The 13,707-nt window shown below is 37.1% G+C and overlaps 1 long non-coding RNA gene across 1 annotated transcript; it reads right to left on the bottom strand.

Annotated features, from left to right (window-relative positions):
• Positions 1 to 6,145: 6,145 nt before the first annotated feature.
• LOC141621688 (uncharacterized) lies at positions 6,146 to 8,229 on the bottom strand. Its single transcript, XR_012532576.1, has 2 exons — positions 7,851 to 8,229; positions 6,146 to 6,664 (listed from the first exon to the last, which is right to left on the bottom strand). It is a non-coding gene; the product is annotated as an uncharacterized LOC141621688 (long non-coding RNA).
• Positions 8,230 to 13,707: the final 5,478 nt, after the last annotated feature.

Below are 13,707 nucleotides of genomic sequence, written 5' to 3'. Positions count from 1 at the left end.
GCTGGTTGTACTGTTTGTTGTCTTATATTGATTGAATAGTACTGACCCCGTTGTTGTTTGTGGAATCTGCTGTGATCCATTCAGGGATGGTGAGCAGGCTTGACAGGTATTGCTATTGGTGAGCTTGGGCAGGTCATGGGGGAGTTGTCATCACCAGTCGTAGCATCACAGTTTCGAGTCTTAGTTATGATTTTGTAGTTGTCAGACATTGGATTATTTTATTGAGCCAGTTTTAGATTTTGGTTTGATGTAAACCTTTATGCTTTAAGATACTTTAATAAATGTGCTCATTTCAGACGCTTTTGATATATACTAACCTCGGGCAACCGAGATGGTAACACACCTTCATGGTAGGGTGGTCCTGGTAAGGCACCTTGGTATGAGGGGGTTTTACACCATCAATCAATCACACCTACTTCATGGAAAGTAACTAAGCACTAGAATAACCAAGGCACGTCTCACTATACTTCTTAAGCCTTTCCAACAATACAATCACTCATAGCATGTATTAGGAGTCAAATCATGAACAATTCCCATAAAAGCCTAGCAATGTTATTATTCCATAAAAGGAAGGGAGAAACCTACAAGGTCTCATAAGAAGGAAAACAAGACATGGAGGATAAGTCGAGCAGGTAAAAGAGTAACTTCTAAGGAAATGAGAAGTTGAATGACAAAGAAGTATCATAAAAGAACAAGGCAAGGCAAGCTAAGAACGGAAGGTAAACATCGATAAAGAAGGAGCATCCTTTGGTTAGTTGAACAAACCTTCATTCCTTGGCAATAGAAACTTCTTCTAGGGCGTCACACGGTCAAGCGCGCGATTGTCGATCCTAGTACACATAAAGGCACTCATCGCAATTAGCAAACAAGTTAGAACATAACAAGAAGAAATCACAATAGAAACTACCACCTTAGGTCCTTACGTCTACCCATCTCTCATTCATTATTCAAGGTCAAGTTTATTTAGGGTTGGAGTACACGAATGTGCGTCAGGAGCGTTATATCTCGGATACCAACTGTGAACCCCTGCAGTTATACAACAAAATAAACAGGAATACTGTAGCGGAAAAATGGGGGGTTTTACAAACTTTAAAGATAAGAATCGCGGGAGTCACTATATAAACCAAAAGTTGAGTTTAATAAAGCTTTTATACAAAATACAACTTAGCTAGGTGTGCGGGACCTTAATCCCTAAATTGAACCAATTATAAAACTAAGTACAATTCTAAACTACAACGAAATAGGTCATTCATTGTAAGTACAACACTCTCTAGCTCACTCGTCCAAATACCCAATTTAGTCGCCAACCTGCAACCTGTTCATTCATTAAAATGAATGCCACAGTCAGTGGGGAGTAGCTCGGGATTCTCCCAGCCATATTACATGCATTCACACACAAACAAGAGCACTATAAGCATAATCTAACACAAGTAAGTTAATTTAGATATCGTAATAACAAGAACAAATAGTACACAAGACCTCATATGATCATAGCCCATAACATAACTTTAATCTATCATCCTCATCATGTGACATAGAGAACGATAAGTAATAACATACAAAATAAACCAACATTTATGAGACTTGAGAGTACAAAGAAAAAGAAGAGTACATTTATCACTTGTCGACCATATTGATAATAAGAAGCTTGCATCTCATCCTTTCATGCTCGGTATGATCAAGGATTCTTAAAAGAGAGACACATCATCAAAAAAATTCAAAATATAACTTTCACGGCAAATGGCATATACAAAGCATCAACTAACCAAGACTATACAACCCTAGACTCAATCGTCTCGGTAGGGCGACGATAATAATATGGTCCTAGTCTAAACCTTGATCAAGACTCTCGGGATCAAAATTTCCCGCTTCGAGATACGATAAACGTCTAGCTTCCAAGACTCGGTGCAACAGAACAGAAGAGGAGTACCCCGAATTCGGCAGAATGGCACGTAAGGAGCAGAAAGAGAATGAGTGTACCAAATTCGGCAGAAAGGCACGAGAATGGCGTAAACAAAATGCCAAGCTATCATGCTATGCACAATGACACTACTATACGTAAACAACCAAGAAACCGTACAAAAATATTATCCTCTCGGTAGGCCGACGATAATATCTGGTCCTAGTCTAAGGCCGATGCCTAATCCTCAAGATGAACATTTCTTGATACGACAATAATAATACAGTATCGGCCTAGATTTGGTACCAACCTCTCAAGATGAACATTTCCCGATTTGGCATGCGATAAAATTTTCATATCCAAGACTCGATGCAATATAACGGAAGCCTAGTACTCCGAATCAGCAGAACGTCCAACGGAAGGGGCGGATTAGTGAGTCACACATAGTAAGGTGAGATACAAAGACAAATGAGTACTATGGGTAGATGGTCACATAATTTAAAAATCAATTTCAAGAAGAAGGGAGAGCACACAAGAAGTTAGAGATTGACTCTATCAAAATATATACGATTCTAATAACCATTCATGGCACACATAAATCAAACATCCAAATTACGTCACTTATCATATGAATGAGACATAAAAAAGTTATTCTAATGATAAACAAGTGTTAATACATCATATGGAGCATTGGAACAAAGGTATGTAGGTATATCAACAAGGCAAGGCAAGGAAAGAAGTAACATACTAGCCAAACATGAATCCATTGGCTATTCGAGGCAAACATGACATATATGGGTGAAACATCCAAAAACCATCTTTAAACATGTGAATGAGACTTAGTTAAATAATTCTAATGTTAAACAAGTTCTAACACAACCCCCATAAGCCTTAGATCAAAGGTCAAGGTCAAAAACAACAAGGTAAGGCGAGAAAAGAGGGTATATAGGTCAACAACGGCATAGGTATGGCAAAGTCGTGCAGGCAACTCGTCATGCACAGTCAAAGTAGTGCGCCTTAAGGATCTCACAAACCAATTTGCACGGCCAAACTCGTCATGCTCAGTCGAATTTGTGCGGTCCATACCTGAGTGGAACCAACAAGGACGGTCAAACTAAACTCGTGCAGTTTGGGGACTACTTCAACCACGTTTCGTAGAATGGCCATATCTCACTCATTTCTTGGTCATTTTGGAGGCGTGACCTACCTTTAGAAACATATGAGGAGAAGCTAACTCCTCAACTTAGAATTACAACAATATCATGTCTATAACTCAATATACGAGCATTAAAGTTGACCCTTCATGTTTACAACTTACAAACTTGCTATTCCTTTCTCAATTTTATTCCAACTTTCATGTTACTTATTTAAACATGTTAGTACCTATTCTAATACCTCAAATGCAACATTTACATTCACAATAATGATTCATAAGACTCACCAATACATTTATCATGACCCAACATCGGTTGAATGCAAGAATCGACAACAACACAAAACCACAACTTTACCCAAAATCGCTTGAACTTCAAAGTTAGGCACAACATCATCGGACTACCATGAAACCTCATCAATAAGCATAAGACTAACTTATTTGAGACATATTGAACGTGAATGAAGTACAAACATAGTTAATTAATATCATTAATACACCTTATTTATATTTTCCACCAAAGACACACAAAATAACATAGTTTGATGTGAATACTTTGAAACATAACTCAAACTAACATGAACATGATTAATAACATCATATAGAATAAGAGAATCATAAATTAACATATGAAAGTGGATTCCCAATACAACATAGTCCTAAAGCCCACAATTTTACCCAATTTGATTATTAACATGCAAAGAATGTATCTTTTAGTCAAGAATCACCAAATCTAACTACCAATTAATACAAACACATGTAATATCGAGTAACCTATCAACATTACCTTAATTTACACTACTAAACCACTAAACATTCTTCAAAATGGTTGTAGTCCTTCTCCGGGTCTTCAAGGTCATCTCTAAAGCACAAATACATGATAAATATGTTAGAAGGTCTGACTTGAAAAAGATGGGATTTTGAGAAGTTGTAAAGGATGAGACTTTCTTACCTTGAAGGATGAAGCATGAGAAAAGATTATGTTTGCCACCAAAATGGATTGATTTGGTGGCACAATGAAGGAGATATATCAGTTTTAAGATTGTGAAACTTCAGTTTTAATGGAGGGTATTGGAGAGAGAAGGAAATCGTAATTTTTGTGGTGGAAGGGATGAAGTGAGTTATGAGAAAATGAGAATAAGACTTAGAACTATAGCCAACTTGACTTAGCTTAACCCATGACCCAATCGACTTGGTTTCCACTCAAATTTCGAGTAGAATCTGATTCTAAGCTCTATTTGTGCAATTTGGTAGAGGTTTTTACCCAAACACATTAAAAATGCGATTTTAATACAATAAGGTTAATATAATAATGAAATAAGACTTTCCACAGAGTTCCACTGGTGGGATGGGATAGAGTTACCTTGCCTAAGGACGAAGGAGGCCTAGGTATTAAAAAAGCAGATATGTGGAACACTGCCTCAGTAGGGAAGTTGGTGAATTGGCTCTATACCAAACCTGACAGGCTTTGGATAAAATGGGTTGCGAATGTGTATTTAAAAGGAGCAGACTGGCATGATTATATCCCTGGTAATGATTCTACTTAGACCTGGAAGAGCATTTGTAAGGTTAAGGAAAGGATTAAGAGTGGTTTTACTGACAATTATTCTTGGACTCCTTCTACCAAAGGATACTCTATTCGAAGTGGCTATGACTGGCTGATGGGTCAGCACCCCAAAACTGGCTGGTCTAATCTTGTGTGGAATAATTGGAATATACCTAAACACTCTTTTGTTTCTTGGATGATTATGCAAGATGGACTAAACATTAGAACCAAACTTCATGCTTTTGGTTTATGCCCTGATGATGCCTGCATTTTGTGTGGGGATCACCCTGAGACAATTGTACACCTCTTTTCAGAGTGCAAGTTCACCAGTAATGTGAAGGAAAGTATTGCAGAATGGATTGGTAAGCCATTTCATAGCCTTAGTGCATTACTATCTGTAAACAAGAACAGCTTGCAATGGAAGGCTCTTGCGTTTGTTCAATCTGCATTCTGGTATACTATCTGGTTTCAGAGAAACAATGCGAGACACCAGCTGTATGTAATGAGACCTGACATTATAGCCCATCAACTGAAGCAACTAATTCAAAGAAGAATTCATAGCAAAATGTGCAAAATAGATAGCAATGGTGCCATTGATTGGAAGGCAAGCATAAGATTTATGTGTTAGAATGCCTTAAGGGTGGTTCGAACCTAGTCCTTGTAATTATGGTTGATTATTTTTGATAATTTTAATATACTCACATTTCACCTAAAAAAAATAATGAAATAATAAATATAACTATTTAAATTAAGAAATTCTTAAATTAACTAGAATTAAGCTATCAAACAAACAATTTATAACCTTAACTTGACTCTTCTAACTTCTAAACAACATAATAGTAAAGTGGAAGTAAGGGTCGATCCCAAGAGAAAGAATTTAAGCTAAAGACTCGAATTTTAACTATTAGACAACCACTAATTAAAGCACTAATGATAATTAAGACTCAATAATTAAAACTAATCACAAACAATGATTATTAACAATGGTCAACATGTAAGAAACATAAAAGAAGAAACTTTGGTTTAGAAACATCATGAAGAATAATTGAAAGATGTAGCTTTGCTATTGTGACAATAACACAAACAATTTGGCTGCAAGAAAACAATATATGGAGAAGAGACTTGGTGTAACCTCTTCTTAGCAACCAACAATTGGTAATGTAGACTCTTTTTACTCTCCCTATATTACCAACATAATACCACCATAACAAGATAGTAACACACATAAATGAAACCATCCATATGCATCCATCAAATTAAACCAACAACTCAATACCATGAGAGGTGACTAAACATGAGCATGAAGATTTTTCACCAAGATACTTAGGCTAGGATCAATTCTCATAATATGAACTCATACAAAAAAGAAAAGATATAAACTTTTCTACTTATTATGTGAATCCTTTAACCAAATTCAACACACAACAAGTTTGCTTCAACAATCCTAGATAAATGAACCCATTTCTCTAGAATTTGCACTAATTAAGTAAACAAGATGCAAGAATGATCAAACCACACATTCATTCTCTTAACATATGAAAGATAAATACAAGGAAAGAGTAATTGATAACTTAGAAGAGATTAAAGAGTCTTACAATACCAAAGTTGGAGGCTTTGAAAGAAATTACACCAAGAAATAAGAACATAGCCAACCGTAGTCATCTTACAAACCAAGTTTTTGTGGAAAGATTACAATTAATATGGAAAGATTAGATTTTTATTACCACTAGATTAAGAGTAAAGCATGAGATGGACGAGTCTTTAAAAGTTTGAGGCTTATATAGTGCTGCACTTCTCCCTAAGTTAAACACGGAATTAGGCCTCCAATCAACACATACGACGGGATTTAGAAGACGTGGCACCTACATATACCGCAAGCTCCAGTGGCGGCCGCAGGCTCCGGTGGTGGCAGTAGCATGCGGTGGAGGTCTGATTGTGAGCTTTCATTTTTGCCTTCTTTTCTTATATCCTTCATAGTTTGCGGTTCTCCTAGGTCGTGGCTCACTTCTTATCTTGGCTTAGCTGGAGGGGCCATGGTTTGAACCGGCTTAGCTTGATTCCACCGCTATTAGGTACCATGAATCAACAACAAAAAGCATTAAGCCAACGAGTAAAACTATTAAGAAGCACACTCCATACTTAATTCGAAACTTGCTTTATTTTATCCTAAATTACTCCGCATGAGTACTTTATTTGATTAAGAACACCTAATTAACACAACATAAAATGGCACTATTACATACCCCCACACTTAGACTTTTGCTAGTCTCGAGCAAAACCCAAAACAAGTAATTTCACAAGCCTACCAAGGGTGTAGATGTATTTGATCACTCTCCCCTCACAACTCCATATTATGATTCCCTCATGAACATTCCACCAATTTGTAAAGAAAATCTAGACTCAAGGTCTGACACAAACTCTTCTCTCACTCACCCTCCTTATATCATCTCTCACACAAGACATGACAAACCTCCAACTCTGACTCATCATCCCAGAACCGCCCTCTATATGTCTCCAAGTAAGAGATGGCCACTCTCACCTTATCCCAAGGTGATAGCAAAGTGGCCTAGACCTTCTCCAATTCATCGCAACTTATCACTACTTATACCACCCCCTTATCACTACATCATTGTCAACATTGATACTTGGTTGGCCTAGCACCAAGAAAATCAACAACACTAGTAGCCCATATGAAAACCACCAATTTGAAACAAATTTTTGTGACATAAAAGAAATTAACTCCTAATATAACCTCCTTCCAAGATCCTCCGTATCGCTCCCTTCTTATCCCACCATCTTTTTGATCTTTTTCAATTTTTCAATTTTTCAATTTTTTTCTTTCTTTTTCTCTTTTTCGTTTTTTTTCATAAATCCCTCATTTTGCCTAAGGTGCCCTTTCGGGTTTTCACCTTAGCCTTTTCCTTTCCTCTCATGGTGGCTCACAACTCAATTCTTCATTTTGCCCGGAATGCCCTTTCGGGTTTTCATTCCATCCTCGGCCACCTTTCTCATTTTTGCCTAGGTGCCCACCCTTGTGGTTTTTCACCTAGCCGGGATTTTTATTTTTTCATTTCATTTTTTCATTTGTTTTTTTTTCAAATGCGTCAAAATTGTTAGTTATTTAGACCAAATTAATACTCATCTTATGATATTAAAATTAAAAATTAATTTAATGTGGTCTAAATCTACATGCATGCAAAAATAATGTATAAAAGATGGTATTAAACCATCTTAAGACAAAAGTTCCTTACATTTCTATAAGGAAAATATGGGCACCACAAAGGTCTCCTACCTTTGTAGTTCTTGAGCTAAAATGATAAGGATGATCCTCAACCTTTAGTACCCAAAGTTGAGTACCTCCTCTTGGTAGCACCCAAGACTTACCCCAAAATTACTAATTATATTAACTAGACATAACTAGTAACAACCCTTCTAATATGTGAGTATTGTTACTATAATAATACTTAGTGTATATTATGTTTATGTGAATTTTATTTGATGTGTTTTAATCAACCTTTGATCAAATTTAAGAAGAAAAGATAAGAAATAAAACTTGGTCTTTTTCTTCTTAAATGAACCGGCCAAGTGAGGAGTTTGGTGGATTTTTTTAAAAAAACAAAAACAACCATCAAAGATGTATATGGATGTGTGTATATATAGACAAATAAATGGATGATGTCATCATATTACATCACCTAAAGTTAGGAAAAGATTAGGCAAAGAACCCATGTGATATGTCACAAGAATTCGGTCCACATGCTAATAATTTGGGTCTTATTTTGACTTTCGACATTTGTCCCACAAATGCTTATAAGTCTTATATTTAATTATCTTACATAATTAAATATTAATTTAATTATTTAACAATTAAATAATACAAATTAGTGACTAGTGTACACTTATCTCTTAAGTAACATTTTACCATTTTATCAATATAAAATGTGTCTTATAAAACCCTCTTGTCTAGTTTTTACAACTCCTTGTAAACTTAATTAACTAATTACCTCTGACTCACAATATACACACATACCATAATAATTTAGTAAATAAAATATTGACTACTAAATTCCGAATAACATTTATTAATCAACTATCATGTAGTTGAAAAAAAATTCCTTGGCCCGAGTTCGTAACTCGTCATCAAATAATAAATTCACTTGACTAAATAAAAGTCAATTTTATATAAGGGACTAACTAAATTGTATCCCATACAAATAATTTGGTTTTCCATTGGGGCTCCATCCTATAGGTGTGACCTAAAGGGATCAGCTAATCACCGCCGTCACACGACAGTAATGTCAAACTCTAGTCGGCCAATCATTACCGATTAACGATGACCAGCTGACAAATAAATAAATAAATAAATAAATAAATAAATCCCTGATCTTCCTTTTACGAGATTTATTATATAAACGCACTCATTGTGGAGGACACTACTCCAACAATCTCCCACTTGTCTGACACAAGTGTGCGTTACCAATTCTCTTGTCCAATAATATCTCCCACTCAATGCAAGATTTTTTTCAGGTCGTTCTTGCACGTGATCAAATCATAAAGTGGTTTCCTCGATCAGGAGAATGACTGTCTGACCGGATAATCTACTATAGATCGCATCCGAGCGTGGCCACGCATTCACAGTCATCTCTCCTCGAGTGGCCTTGAGATAAAATATGACTTAAAAGGACAATCCCGTTGACCTATTTTCTTCATTCGATACAGATCACAATGACCCAGTAAATGCTCATCGGCCTCCTTTTACGGTGCGACCTAGAACAAAAACCAAAGCCACCGGAAAACCGTACCAACTCAGACAAATAGTCACCAGTCTAAAGAATTGACTCGAAGGAATAAATAGAAATCCTCGCCACGACCTAGCAACAAAAGGACTCTATAAACGGTCACTGTCCGACAAATTGTCTCACAATATGCCTATGTAATCGACCAGTCATCACTATGACCATATGACAGTCGAACCTGTCATCTATCGCCTTACAATCTAGTCACTCCGAGACGTCACCTCATTAAGTAACTAGGGACAAAATAAAATGTTAATCCAGTTCACTTTAATAGAGTTCGACATTGTCACTACAATCTATTTGGATAAAACAAAGTATATAAAATTCAGACATAAAACTGAATATGACGATAAATGCAACTTATCATATATGAAATAATAAATACAATATTTTGATTATTACATATCATATAATTTACAACAGTTCTGGTATTCGTCTCAATCCCATCGAAACTACAGGACTATCATGTTTAGCTTGAAACAATGGCTTGGTTAAAGGATCAGCGATGTTGTCAGCTGTCCCATCCTTACAAACTGTTATTTGTTTCCTTTCGATTAAATCTCTAATTACATGAAATTTCCTAAGTACATGCCTAGACTTGTTACTAGACTTGGGCTCTTTTGCTTGAAAAATAGCCCCACTGTTATCACAATACAAAGTGATTGGATACTCGGCGGTAGGAACTACCTTCAGTCCCTCTAAAAATTGCCTAATCCAAACAACTTCTTTTGCAGCTTCAGAGGCTGCAATGTACTCAGCTTCCGTTGTAGAATCAGCAGTCACAGACTCTTTGAAACTTCTCCAACAAACCGCCCCTCCGTTCAACAAAAAGACAAAACCAGCTTGGGATTTCAAATCATCCCTATCGATTTGGAAACTGGCATCCGTATAACCTCTTATACGTAATTCAGATTCTCCTCCAAACACTAAGAATGAATCTTTAGTCCTTCTCAAGTACTTCAGAATATTCTTGACGGCTATCCAGTGACTCTCACCTGGAGTTTTCTGAAAACGACTCGTCATACTCAAAGCATACGAGACGTCAGGACGAGAACACATCATAGCATACATGATCGATCCAACAGCGGAAGCATAGGGAATCGATTTCATGCGTTCAATATCCTTAGGCTCAGTAGGACACTGTGACTTACTCAAAGTGATCCCACTGCCCATAGGTAGAAAACCTCTCTTGGAGTTTTTCATAAAGATAGTTCTAAGAGGATATTAGCGTTGAATGAATATTCTTATGTTAATAAGAATCTTGACAAGTTCAAAAGTATTGAACATGTAGAAATTGAATCCACATGCTTCCGCTGCGGGATTAATTCATTACGCTAAGATGTATCACCATTCTTAAATTTCGTATACTTGGAGTATGACGAAAAGTTACAAATCGAATCTTTGATAGAAGTCTCTATATAGCGACATAGTTCATTAGTTAGTACTCAGGAAGTACTAAAGATATGAAGCTAAGCATTTAGAATTGAGATGGATTTATGTGCAAGGAGTTACACAAAAACCATGTTCTAAACACATAAGGATGCTTAGAGAACCATATTGGCTGTATTATTTAAGGAGGATATCTTCTAGAAATATCCTAGGCAGTTGAACAATAAGATACACACAACAGAAATTGAGTACACTTGCAATAATGACATATTCAAGAAGGAAGGGATGATATTAGGATTCGGTTTTATGAATTGGAGGAATTATGGTAGTTCGTTCCAATAACCGAAAGTCCTATCCCTACACACTATGAGGACAGTGGGAGTTATTCAAAGGCAAGAAAGCCTATGTGTAGATTGGATCTAGACACGTACTCAAAGAAGTTCTTGTAATACAAGATTATTCACAAGAATGGGAAACAATATATAGTAAGGTTAGGAAAAGTGCAAAGTATTGCTAAAACTTGCTAACCAAGGCTTTTTCATAGGCTAAGCATGATAAGTCATGCCATTTCAATTGAGTTGAGATGTATAGTTATATACAATATTATGTATGGATTATAGATTATGTAGTAATTGATATGGTATCAATTTTACATATGAGATAATGCATTCATCGTTTGAGTTTTATTAAAAACTCTTTTATTACTTTGTTATATCCAAATAGGTTGTTAGGACAACGTTGAACCCTATTAAAGTGAACTGGATTAAGATAGTATTGGTCCCTAGTTGCTTGTATGAGGTGACATCTCGATGTGGCTAGAGTGTAATGCGATTGATTGCAAGTTCAAGTGCCACAGAGTCATAAGAGATGACTAGTCGATCACATAGGCGGACTGTATGGGACACTCTGTCGGGCAATGACCGCTTTTAAGCCTGGTCGTGGCGAGAGCTACTATAGTATTTTTTTAAGTCGCTTCTTTGACTAGAGACTATTCGCCCATGGTAGCACAGTTTATGAGTGACTTTGATTTATGCTCTACGATTTTCATAACTGAGGTCAAATAGGCATCTTTTGTGTCATGATGAGCTGTGGCTATTCAAAGGGAATAGTGCGATAAGAATTGTCCACCCCCTTGTCAGGGTTATCTAAAATCTCAGGGCCACTCGAGGAGTAGTGAACTGGAAATGCGTGGCCATGCTCGGAAGGTATCTACGGTAGATAATTCTGGTCAAATAGTTACTCTCCAGATCGAGGAAACCACTCAAGATATGATCAAATATAAGTACGACCTGCAAGACATCTTGCATTGAGTGGGAGATGATGTAATAGGACAAGAGAATTGGTGACGCACACTTGTCTCGGACAAGTGGGAGATTATTTGTAATACCCCGTATTTTATATAATATAATAAATTAAACGGATATTATTATATATTAATTGTTATACATTTTATATTACAAATTATGTCGGGATAATAGTTGAGTCGATAATTATATTAAACTATCGTAAGTAATTAAGACGGGTTTATAAGGAATTCGAAAGGTGAGCTAAACAATTAAACATCGACCCATTTGAGCTGGCCCAATACACGTCCATCCCAATTAACCCTAACCCTAATTAAACCTAAACCTAATACACTCTAATCTCCCTCAACCCGCCTCCCTCAGCCGCGTCCCTTTTCTTCAGCCCAAACTTCAAATCTCACGCCTAGAGAGAGAGAGAGAGAGGTCGTGGGTGTTGATGACGCAGCAGGGAAGAGCTAGGGGTGTTGGTCGACGTTCATAGGCGGCCATGGTGGTTGTTGTGGTGGCGGTAAAGGTACGAGTTCAGCTCCCTCCTCTGTTTTCGCTTTTAATGTCGGGTTTTTGAGTGAGGTTTCATGTCTTATATAGGTGAGGCTAATGGTTGTTGGCAGGGTATTGGTAATGGGTGGTAAGGGACGAGTGTTTTGGTGGTGGTTAGGGTGGTTTTGGGTGGTAATGGTGGCTGTGAAAGGCGGCAGCGATAGGGGTGGTCAAAACGGGTTTGTGTATGGGTTCAGACGGGTTTTTGGATGGGTAGGTTTTGGGTGGCACCACCGTGGACTAAGGGGAGGTCGAAACGGTGGTGCTGTGGTGTCTGGGTGCGTGGGTTTGTGGCGAGTCGAATGGTGGTTGTTTGGCAGGGGGTAGTTGTGGGTTGCGGTGGTGGTCAGGAGAGAAATGGAGGTGTTTGGTGAGGCTCGGTGTTGAACCAGGTCAGTTGACGGCCGTGGTTCACCTCGCCGGCGGCAGTCGACCTAGTGGGGCTGGGTTGTTGGTGGCTGGGTTGAAGTGGGGACCACGGCTGGTGGTTGTCGGGGTGGTTCAGGCGGCGGTTTAAGGGTGTGGGCGAGAGTGAAGTATGGGTAGTGTGAGGACGGGTTGTGTTTGTTTTTGGAAACGGATTTTCATAGTTTAATTAATATAATTCGTTAATTGATCGTATACTTAATTAATTAATTTAATTCCCGAGTCTTCTAAATAAATTATTCAATTTAATTCCCGAGTTATTTAATATAATTAGAGACGGGTTTTGAGTCGGGATTGTTTGAGTTGTTCTATGTTGGATGCGGGTTTTCTTAAATCGTATAATTCGTTTAAATTATCGTGTTGATTTAAGTTCCGAGTTGATTAAAATAAAATAATAATTAATTAACTAGAAACGGGATTTTTGAGACGGGTTTGTTAAAATGAAAAGGCTACTATATCGGGAAAGTTTCCATTCTAAGAAATTCTACTTTAGTAACCTTCTATTTTGAGGAGTTGAGTCAAATACTAATCGGGTTATTTTAACTATCAGTTAGGCATAAGTTTGGTGTCGGGATTATATTTCGAGAAAGCTTCTATTTTGGGAGATTGCTATATTTAGTAGTTAGTAATTATAAATATTATAATTGTTTTAG

This window comes from Silene latifolia, chromosome X (assembly GCF_048544455.1).
Source record: "Silene latifolia isolate original U9 population chromosome X, ASM4854445v1, whole genome shotgun sequence".
Classification (NCBI taxonomy): domain Eukaryota; kingdom Viridiplantae; phylum Streptophyta; class Magnoliopsida; order Caryophyllales; family Caryophyllaceae; genus Silene; species Silene latifolia.
Note: the sequence above shows the minus strand (reverse complement) of the source record. Positions and strands in the feature narration are given on the sequence as shown.